General features: G+C 38.2%; 1 long non-coding RNA gene across 1 annotated transcript; it reads left to right on the forward strand.

The window, feature by feature from the left end:
• The first annotated feature begins 231 nt into the window (after positions 1 to 231).
• On the forward strand, positions 232 to 10,204 carry LOC130543425 (uncharacterized). Its single transcript, XR_008958758.1, has 2 exons — positions 232 to 581; positions 5,053 to 10,204. It is a non-coding gene; the product is annotated as an uncharacterized LOC130543425 (long non-coding RNA).
• Positions 10,205 to 10,608: the final 404 nt, after the last annotated feature.

The raw sequence follows: 10,608 nt of genomic DNA on the forward strand, positions 1-10,608 counted from the left end.
GAGGAAATCAACCAAATTGGAGCCAAAAATGATACTAGACTGATCTATTCAAGGACAGAGAAAAATTCAGTGTCTTAAACATCTTATTTTGCTTCATAGTGTTAAAGAAATCTGAGTTTACTTTTACACTTTCACCCATCTTACGCAGTTTGAATATTTGTTCTAGCATTCCCCCACGTAGCTTTTTAGAGCTCAAGAAATATATTTATAGAGTTTGTCTGCTTACTCAGTTTGTATGCAGAAACTTTTTCCATTAAAATTAGCTCAAGAACTTTGTTTAGCTTCCCACCACACTCAAGAACATATTCGTTATATCCCTGGAGTTTTCATATTATGATTTCGTTATGAAAAGAATTGTCGGTTACTTGAAGCTTCCTCTTCAAAGATCTTTTTTATGTGGAGCATAGAAACTTGTTTCCTGAAATATTATTCCTCTCATTTAGGACACTTCATTGAAAACTGTTTGTCTCCTGTCCACAGAGGTGAATGAATTCAAGAAAAATACAAATGTAAAGAAGATATGGGTCTTCCAAGGATGCTAGTTGATCATTCTCTCCTGAGAACTGTGGATGTCAATTAGGGTCTGTATCAGAATCTTATATAAAAATACATATCTCTCTTTCTCCTCTTTCCACTTTCCTTCTGAGAGCTCACAACAGAGGGGAGTGGTAGTGTCTATTTTGAAACTGCTTCTAAGGTAATTCTAATTCACTTTCTGGAAAAGAACTGACTTAGATTGCTGGGTCTTGGATTTTCTTTTTCACAGATCAGATTTTTTTTTTTTATTGGGAGAATATACTGTTGACCTTTAATTTTGATCAGTAAGGGTTTTGGAATGAGAAGATAAACTATCTTATGTTATCAACATCTCTTCTAATTAAAGGATATTTAATGCAAAAATGCTAATAGACACACTCCCAGAATAAGGAATAATCCTTTAAATAAAAAATACACATAATGAAAAACTCATCACTTGTCCTCACTTTGTAGGGGACCAGTGAAAACATCATTATGGACCAGTGCTCTTTCGAACATCTGAGAGCTATTGCCCTAGATAAGTTAGCAGCTTCCAGGAAAGAAAGTTAACATCACCTTTACATTCTTTACCCTTTATTTTAATTCATCATTTTAAAGCTTTGCTTTCCATGTATATCATAGTAGCCTATGTTGGTTCAATTAAGCATTTCCTTTCCAGTTTTTCTCTGTTCTGCTCCAGGGAACCATCGTCAGTGCTAAGAATTCATGGCATTAGATCAGATGGTCCTTTTTCTGTCCTTCATCCAGTGGCAGGTTTAAAACCCTTTGATGATTCAGCTCTATAATATTTAAAGTTCTGTTTCAAATCCTTTAAACTTAGGGTTTTAGGAAATAGCTAACTGCGTGGGAAGGCAAGAGAAGAGTCTATTAAAATCTACAATCCTCTTAGTGACCCATTCATTGAGTCTCTCAACAAATCTGTTCAAGATTTTTCCTCTTCTGAAAACAAAAGACAAAGCAAACGGGAAACTAAAACTCTACCAAGGCAAGCCTAAGAAAAGCCCACTCGGAAAGAAGCCGTATTAAGAGAGAACATTGTAAGTGCTATTTATTTTGTACGCTAAGAGCACCAGAATCTCAAGTTTACAGCTGAGTGGGGTTCAGCCCATTCAGGCAACTTTCTTTTACAATACCTGAAAGGACTTTTATATTTAGAATTCTGTGAATATGGAAAACAACGAAGGCTACATTCTGTACTAAGAGCTATATACTGTTTACATACCTATGTCAAAATTTCAAGGCTATACAAGATTTCTGAAATGAGTTTTCTTTTCCTCTTCGCTCATGGCTTTCCATAAGCTTTGACCAGGTGTGGCAGAGGGGATGCGTCTGGTCCAGGCTTCACCTCCCGCACATGACGTTGTTCTCATTTATCCGGGTCAGTCAGACCCCTTCCACTGAATTTTAGTTTTTTGTTTATGTACTTGATCAAAGACTAGTTATTAGATACTGAATCTTCAACAGCTAGTTTCTGTGGAAAGCTTTGCCTTCTTTCAACATTGTTTATTGTTAGTTGGGCCTGTATAATCCCCAGTTGTATTCATCTCTAAGCTGAGCATTTTAAGTGTCTCTTCTTTGGGGATCAATGTCCTTAACACTAAAGCAATGGTTTGTGAGGAAGGAGGATTAAATCCCTTTTGACAAGAAGAATGACTTTCTATTTGAATGAAAGCTGGAAACACATTTATTTATTTCTGTGGGACCATGAGTAGATCGATGAAGTACCATTAAATGTCTCTTCTCTAACCCATCCCAGGCCCCCTGAGTCATAGTAGTTAAGTGTATTAACAAGAAACATTTCTATAGTGCTTCCTATGTGCCAGGCATTATTCTAATGCTTTATTTTTATTAATTAATTTAATATTTAAATAACCTGAATTTAGTGCTATTATGCTCACAGAACAAAAGAGGACTCTGAGGCACAGAGGTTTAGCCCATGGTCACCCAGACAGTGGTAAAGCTGATATTGTTAACATAAGCAGTCTTGCTCTAGAATCTGGTTCTATAACCACTAGTCTTTATTGTGAGAAGGCAAACATTGCTTTTCAACCACCCTATAATCAAAAATTATGCTTGTTACATATTTTTGCAGGCAATGAAATTAGGGTCAAGACATGATATAATAGGGTAATAATCAGCTTGCAAGATCTCTGGGTACCTTGGGGAAGCAGAGGAGAGATGGCACAGATGTGCAATCAGGATTTAAATATTGGGTGTCACTTACTAGCTGAGACTGTGGGCAAGTTCCTTAACTTCAATACTTTGTTTTTTCACATTTATACAGAACAATACCCTTTTCTTAGGGTTTTATGAGCTGGAGTACTAAAAGCACAGCAGCTGAATAACTGAATTAATAGAGAATTTGAGCTCATATGCTGTCCTTTCTCACATTGTTTATTTCACCAATACATATATCACATTTACTGTTCTGCACTCTTTTTTTTTTTTTTTAAAGATTTTACTTATTTATTTGACAGAGAGAGAGCCAGCGGGAGAGGGAACACAAACAGGGGAAGTGGGAGAGGAAGAAGCAGGCTCATAGCGGAAGGGCCTGATGTGGGGCTCGATCCCATAACACCGGGATCACCGCCTGAGCCGAAGGCAGACGCTTAACCGCTGTGCCACCCAGGCGCCCCACTGTTCTGCACTCTTATAGGTCTTTTGTGTATTCCAACTGGTCAAAGCCTCATATAACAACTCCACGAGAAATTATCATTATTGTGAAGCCTATTTTACAGAGGAAGCTGAAGCACAGAGTGGTTAAATCATTTGCCCAGGGTCACACAGAGTTGGGATTAGCAGAGCTGGCATTCAAATTCAAGCACACAAATACCAGTCCATTTTTAACTGCTATGTCATGCTGCCTAATACGAGTTAAGCCATGGAATGAGACTGTTTGGTATTCCAGCATTCATGCCTTTGCATAAAGAGAGGGGCAGGGACTGCAACCAAAATCATTTAAGAAACATTTTTGAGTACAAACCGAGTGGTATAGTGGGAACTAGAAGTGTTCTCTTATCCAGCTACAGCTTTTTGTTTCACCATAACTTTGGAACCTAAAGATAACACATAGAATTGATCAAGTAGGAATTTGGGACTCTTCCAGAAAATTCAGGATCTAAGCTCACTATGATTATACCATGCTGCAAATGATGTAAATTCTCTTATCATATCACTGCACAATAACAGATATGCTAAGCTCATATTGCCGTGTATTCCTAGGTAGAGAGAGAGAGAGACAGTGAATAAGAATGAAATGGGATTTTCTGCTTGGTTTGTTAATGAAATATCTTGAAAGCACTTTCCACAACAATAACAAAATGCTCCTGTTCTGGTAACGTAGACAAATTCCAGCTGAGTGATTACGTTCCACCTAATTAAAAATTCTTTCTCTAATTTCAGATTCTCCATGTTTACGATGCTCTTTACCTTCTGTTCTAAATTGTTGTTTACTATGTTTTCCTGCTGCAAAATTCCTTACTGCATTTGTCCCTTGGAGGGAGTTGTATACTGATAATGGTTAAAATAATTCTATATGTAAAATATGCACAGAGTATGTAAATATTTGTACTTTAACACTGGAATAAATCTAAATTAAAACGTATAAATATATTGTTTTCAGAACTCCTCTCAAACGCCTCACACAGTCAAAGCTCCTTTTGAGCATGGAGTTAAAGATTGGACACATAGTTGTAATTATTTATTAATCATACATTTAATATTCCCCAAGCTGCCATAAAATGTCTGAAGAGACGTGCTGCTAAGAATAACTTGCTCAGCATTGCAGCACAATGCAGACAATTTTCCACAGGGAAAGAAAAAAAGAAACATATCTTTTCACCTATTGCCAAGCAAATTGCTAACGGTTTTGCCCATTTGAGCTGAGAAGTAATTAGTGGTATGGGATAGAGGCCAAGCATATCAAGAACTTGAAAATGTGTTCCTACTTATGTACTGATAGGCCCATTTTGGATTTAGCTGTATTTCTGTACATTTTATGAATTTTCTTTACTTCTGTCACAATGTTAATATTGATAACTTGCCTTTCTGAAATAGCAATTTAAAAATAATGGCCATAGTTTCTATAGACACAAATTGTAATTGTATGAATAATAATAACAACAAACTAAGCCAATTAGGTGCACATGTTAATTTTGGGGTTTTGACAGCTTAATCTGACTTTTCTTTTTTCCATAGTAAGTAAACCCTGAGCAGTACAGAGGCTCATACCAGCCTCAGAATATCATCATGTGTACTGCCAGTGGCAATGGCTTAATGGGCTAATCCCTTGAGTCAAACCTTAGCAATATTTTAAGGCTCTAAGTGGCTTCAAGGTCATCTGATTTACTTTCCTGACATGATATACAAGCATTCAAATAGTGGCCTAATCCAATCTTTCAAACCTCCAAGATAGGCTAATGTGTCTCACTAGACAATTTTTTTCTGGGGGTCAACTACTCTGGAAGTGGAATAAATATATAATTAAATAAAATACAATTTTATTCTCTTTTTCAGGAAGGATGGAAAGTTAGCTCATGCTTACTTTTGTGTTTGTGTGATGTGTTAACTGGCATGGGCCATGGAGAATCATAGAATCTGAGAACCAATAAAGTTAGAGATCAACCATTCTGGACACTTGAAATGCAGTCATCCAGCCTGAGGGAAGAGGGATGGAAACATGATGGAGAGAAGTGGTCATGGTCTCATCAGTCAGTCATGCTTGTAGTTACTGCGATTTTATAAGTGTATGGTCTTGACCCTATCCACGGCTATTGGTGAGTCATTCTTGCAAAAAAAAAAAAAAGGCATAGGTTTATACTTATAAAATGCATTACACAAAACTTATGAGTGGTGTTCCAAGACAGATAAATGGCATTCCAAGAAACAATGAATTCTGAAAACAAAATATGTTATTACACTGGCAATTTTGACATGTGATTCAATGTAGTGCTCTTGCCTTGCTAAGCTATCTGAATAATCTCGTACTTGAATACAGCTCAATAATTTTCACTATCATTTCACAGTGTTTGAATGTTTGCCACAGACCACAGTTCTTTTAAATGCTTAAAGGAGGGTATGTGAAGAGAAAAAAAGATGTGAGCATTGTGTGGAATACTCTAAATGAAATCAGAAATTGATTTAAACTCTGAATTAGCAAAAGCAATATTAACTTCAATGGCAAAACCAAAATCAGAGAAAGGAGAAAAGACATTTTCACCTCTACAAAAGGAAATGAGCTCATATGAAACAACATACACTCTAATGCCTAACTTGAAGATACTTTTGGAACCGCTCTTCAAAATCCAGTCAAGAAAAATGCAAAATGAAAGGTGTTCTATGCCTAGAATATTTTTTTATAAAACAAAGGTCAATATTATCAAGGAATTGCTGCTTTGTATATTTTAAAATTTCATTTTAAGAATAATAGCTTAAATAGGAGGATGACATCATCAAGATGGTGACATAGGTTGTTCCTGGTTACTAACTTCAGTCCCAATAATACAAAGACCAACAAGTCACTATGCATAGACAGGACACCATTGTGAAGATGCAGAGTCCTGGGAGGAGGCCGTAGCACTCCCCTGGGCCACAGAGCCTGAGCAGGACTGCATTTGAAAGGTAAGAGAAGTGGTCTCACTTTAATCAATCACCCCTCTCTGGGAGGGAGGGCACAGAACCTTACTAGGAGAGCCTCCCTGGCCTTCCAGTTTCTCCAGTGGGAAAAAGAGGACCCAAGATTGACATCCAATCTCCCCAGCATTGTGGCATGTTTCCCAGGAGGCTCACTTGGGTCATCCCTCCCAGGGATCATGGGGGAGAATCTGTGGAGTTCAAGTACGGGGGTTAAGATAGAGACAGATAAAGTGGGGGTGGAGCTTAAAGCAACCAGCATATACATCTTGGCAGACCTCATTCTTGCTTGAGCGGAGATCCCAGTCAGCAGCTCTGCAGATCAGCAGACTCTAGCCAGTGACCCTGTCAGGCCAGGAAACTTGGTTGGCAGTTCAGCCTGATTTGGTTCGCCAGCCACAGGGCCACGCTGGCTGTGAAGCACATATTCTAGCCTTGCCTGAGCAGGGGAGGAAATTCACAGTTCTGCCCAACTGCTGAGCACGGCTTCCAGACCCACTGCTTCAGGAATAGCGACCACAACACCCTGAAGTTGTGGAAGATACCTTATGGCTCTGCCTGGCAGGGAGCCAAGCTGGCAGCGCTGCCCAAGTGTTGAGCATAGCCTCTCACTCCACATAGCCAGGGACGCTTGAGCTTCCTGAGGAGATTTGGAGCCCAGCCTATGGTAAGCACCCAGCTGCCAAGCCCAGCCTATAACCCTACTCAGTAGTAGAGCAGAGGATATGGCCGTAACAGATGGCTAAAGAGCCTGTGTCCTCACCCAAACAGGGAGCTCACCAATGACCTTGCTCAATCACAGAGCATAGCTGGCAGCCCAACCTGACTGAGAAGCAAAGACAGTGATCCTATCCAGCTGCAGAGCATGGTCACTAGCCTCCCCCAACCGTGGGGTACAGTTAGAGGCGCCACCTCACCAGAGAGCCCAGCCAGCAACCTCTCCCAACAGTGGAGCATGGCCAGTGGCCTACTGAATTGTGAAGCCCAGCCTGCAGCCCTGGCCAACTTTGAGGCATATTCTGCTGCCCTAATTGCAGAGCACAGACTGAGGTCCCATCTGACCATGACTTCCAGCCTTCAGCCCTACCTAAATGCAGAGTCCAGGCTCAGGCACTACTTGAACAGGAAGGATTGCAGAGCATAGCCCCAAACCCTGTCCCATTGCAAAATTTCACCACTGGCACTGCCCTGTGGGGAATATAGCCTGCAACTCCACCCCACCAGAGGTGACTGCAGAGTCCAGAGAATGCACCATCTAAACATGGAAAACAACCAAAAGTCTTGCCCAACCAGGTAGTGCACATAGCAGCACTGCTTGAACACAGAGTCCAGCCAGAAGGCCAACTCAACCAGTGACAAACTCCACCCCACCAAGAGCAGGGGGAGTGGCCTCACCTAACTAGAGACCCCAGGGGCAAACTCCATCTGCTCACAGATGCTACCAGCTGACCGAGTATCCTAAGCTGAGCTGGTTGGTGAAGGTCTTTCCGTGCTGAAACAAAACCTGCAAAATCTGGACGCAGAGTCTGTTTACTCAAATGCAAATGCCAACAAAAGGATATGAGGATCACAAAGAATCAGGTAAACATGACACCACCAATGGAAACTAATAATGCTCCCATAACCGACCCTAAAATGTGATGAACTGTCTAACAAAAACTTTAGAATAATCCTCTTAAGGAAATTCAGTGAACTACAAGAAAATACAAACAGACAACTAAATGAAATTAGGAAAAGGATTCATGAACAAAATGAGAAGCTTAACAAAGAAAAAGAAATCATCAGGCAAACTAAGTGGAAATACCAAAGCTGAAGAATTCAATGACTAAGCTGAAGACTTCAATAGAAAGCTTCAATAGCAGATTTCAAAAAGCAGAAGAAAAATCAACTTCCAATTCCAATTGGAAATTATCCAGTCAGGGGAGCAAAAGGAAAAAAAAAAAAAAAAGGAATGAAACACTGTGAAGAGAGCCTATAGAATTTATGGGACATCAGCAAAATAAAATAAATTTATGCATTATAGAAATCCTGGAAGGAGAAGAGTAGGAGAAAGGGGAAGTGAATCTATTTCATTATTGAAAGTTAAGTTTTCTATGGAAAAACTCTGAAACTTGGGAAAGAAATGCACATTGAGATTCATGAGGTTCAAAACGCCCCCAAAAGTTTCAATCCTAAAGGGGCTAAATTGAGGTACATTATAATTAAATTGTCAGAAGTCAAATAAAAAGAGAAAAATTGAAAGCAGTGATAGAAAAACAACTGGTCCTGGGGCACTTGGGTGGCTCAGTCGTTAAGCGTTTGCCTTCGGCTCAGGGTGTGATCCCGGCATTCTGGGATCGAGCCCCACATCAGGGTCCTCTGCTGGGAGCCTGCTTCTTCCTCTCCCACTCACCCTGCTTGTGTTCCCTCTCTCACTGCCTGTCTCTCTGTCAAATAAATAAACAAAATCTTGAAAAAAAAAAGAAAGAAAAACAACTGGTCGTGTACATGGACACACCCAATACACCATCAGGGATTTATCAGCAGAAACTTTGTAAGCCAGGGACGGTGAGATGATTTATTCAAAATATTGAAAGAAAAAAATCCTATCAACCAAGAACGCTATACCCGGCAAAGTTGTCCTTCAGAAATGAAAGAGAGAAAAATACTTTTCCAGACAAAACTGAGGGAGTTTATCACCATTAGACCTGCCAAATAAGAAATATTGAATACTGTTTTACTAAATTCAGGTGATGCTAATTAACATTAGAAAAGTATAAATGAATAAAATTTACCAGTAAAGGTAAATACATAGATAAATCAGATTCTCTAACATAATAATGGTGGTGTATATATCACTTATAACTATAGTTTAAAAGTTAAAAAAAATACTAAAAATAACTATAACTGCAAAAATTTATTACTGTATACACAATATACAGAGGATTTAAATTGTAACATCAATAGCTTATAATGTGATGGGAGGAAAATAAGTAAAAATATAGTTTCTGTATGCTACAGAAGTTAAGTTCTTATCAGGTTAAAATGGGATGTTATAAGATATTTAATGTAAGCCTCATGGTGACCATAAAAGAAAAACCTGTAGTAGATAAAAGTTAGGATGAGAGCGTCAAGTCAAAGCATAACAACACAAAAAGTCATCATGTCACAAAGGAAGAGAGCAGGAAAAGAAGAAAGTAACAAAGGATCTACAAAGCAGTCAGAAAACAATAAACACCATGGCAATAGTAAATTGTTATCCATCAATAATTACTTTAAATATAAACAGATAAAATCTCCAATTAAAAACAATGAGTGGAAGAATGGAGGAAAAAACAAGATCTAAGGATATGCTGCCTATAAGCAACTCACTTTAGCTTTAAGGATGCACACAGGCTTAGAGTAAAAAAGTGGAGAAAGGTATTTTATGCCAATGGTAACCAAAAGAAAGCAAGGGTAATAAATACTTATATCAGACAAAATAGATTTTAAGTTTAAAATGGTCACAAGTGACAAAGAATTTCATTATATAATGCAAAAGGGGTCAATTCTTCAAGAAGACATAATAATCATAAATATTTATGCTCCTAATACTGGAGCACCTAAGCATATGTAGCGAATGCTAACATAGCTAAAAGGAGAAATAAACATCAATACAATAGTAGTTGGTGACCTTAATAAACACTCTCAACAAGGATAGATCATCCAGACAGAGAATCAATAAGAAAACAGTGGATTTGAACAGTGCTGTAGACCAAATAGACCTAACAGACATTTACAGAACATTCCATCCAACAGCAGCAGATTACACATGCCTCCAAGGAGAGTTGGAACATTTTCTAGGATAGATCATGTGTTAGGCCACAAAAAAAAAAAAAAAAAAAAAAAAAAAAAAAAAGACTCAATACATTCAGTAAGATAGATATTATGTCAAGAATCTTTTCTGACCATCATTGTATGAAAATGGAAAACGGTCACAGGGAGAAAGCTGGAAAATTCCCAAATAGATGGAAATTAAACAACACACCCTGGAACAACCAGTGAATCAAAGAAGAAATCAAAAGAGGAACAAAAATTAGTTGAAGGCAAATTAACATGGAAACATAACATACCAAAGTTTAGGAGATAAAGCAAAAGCTGTTCTAAGAAGAAAGTACAGCTATAAATGCATACATCAAGAAAAAAGAAGTTTCAAGTAAACAACCTAATCATACAGCTCAAGGGACTAGAAGAAAACCTAGAAAAATGTTAACAGAAGGAAAGAAATAAAGATCAGAGCAGAAATGAAATATACTAATAAACATACTAAAATAATAACAAAAACCAAAGTTTGGTTCTTTGAAAAGATGAACAAAATTAACAATCCTTTAGCTAGACTACCCAAGGGGGAAAAAAAAAGAGAGGACTCAAATATATAAAATTATAAATGAAAGAGGAGACATAACAAATGATACCACATAG

This window comes from Ursus arctos, unplaced genomic scaffold (assembly GCF_023065955.2).
Source record: "Ursus arctos isolate Adak ecotype North America unplaced genomic scaffold, UrsArc2.0 scaffold_12, whole genome shotgun sequence".
Taxonomy (NCBI): Eukaryota; Metazoa; Chordata; class Mammalia; order Carnivora; family Ursidae; genus Ursus; species Ursus arctos.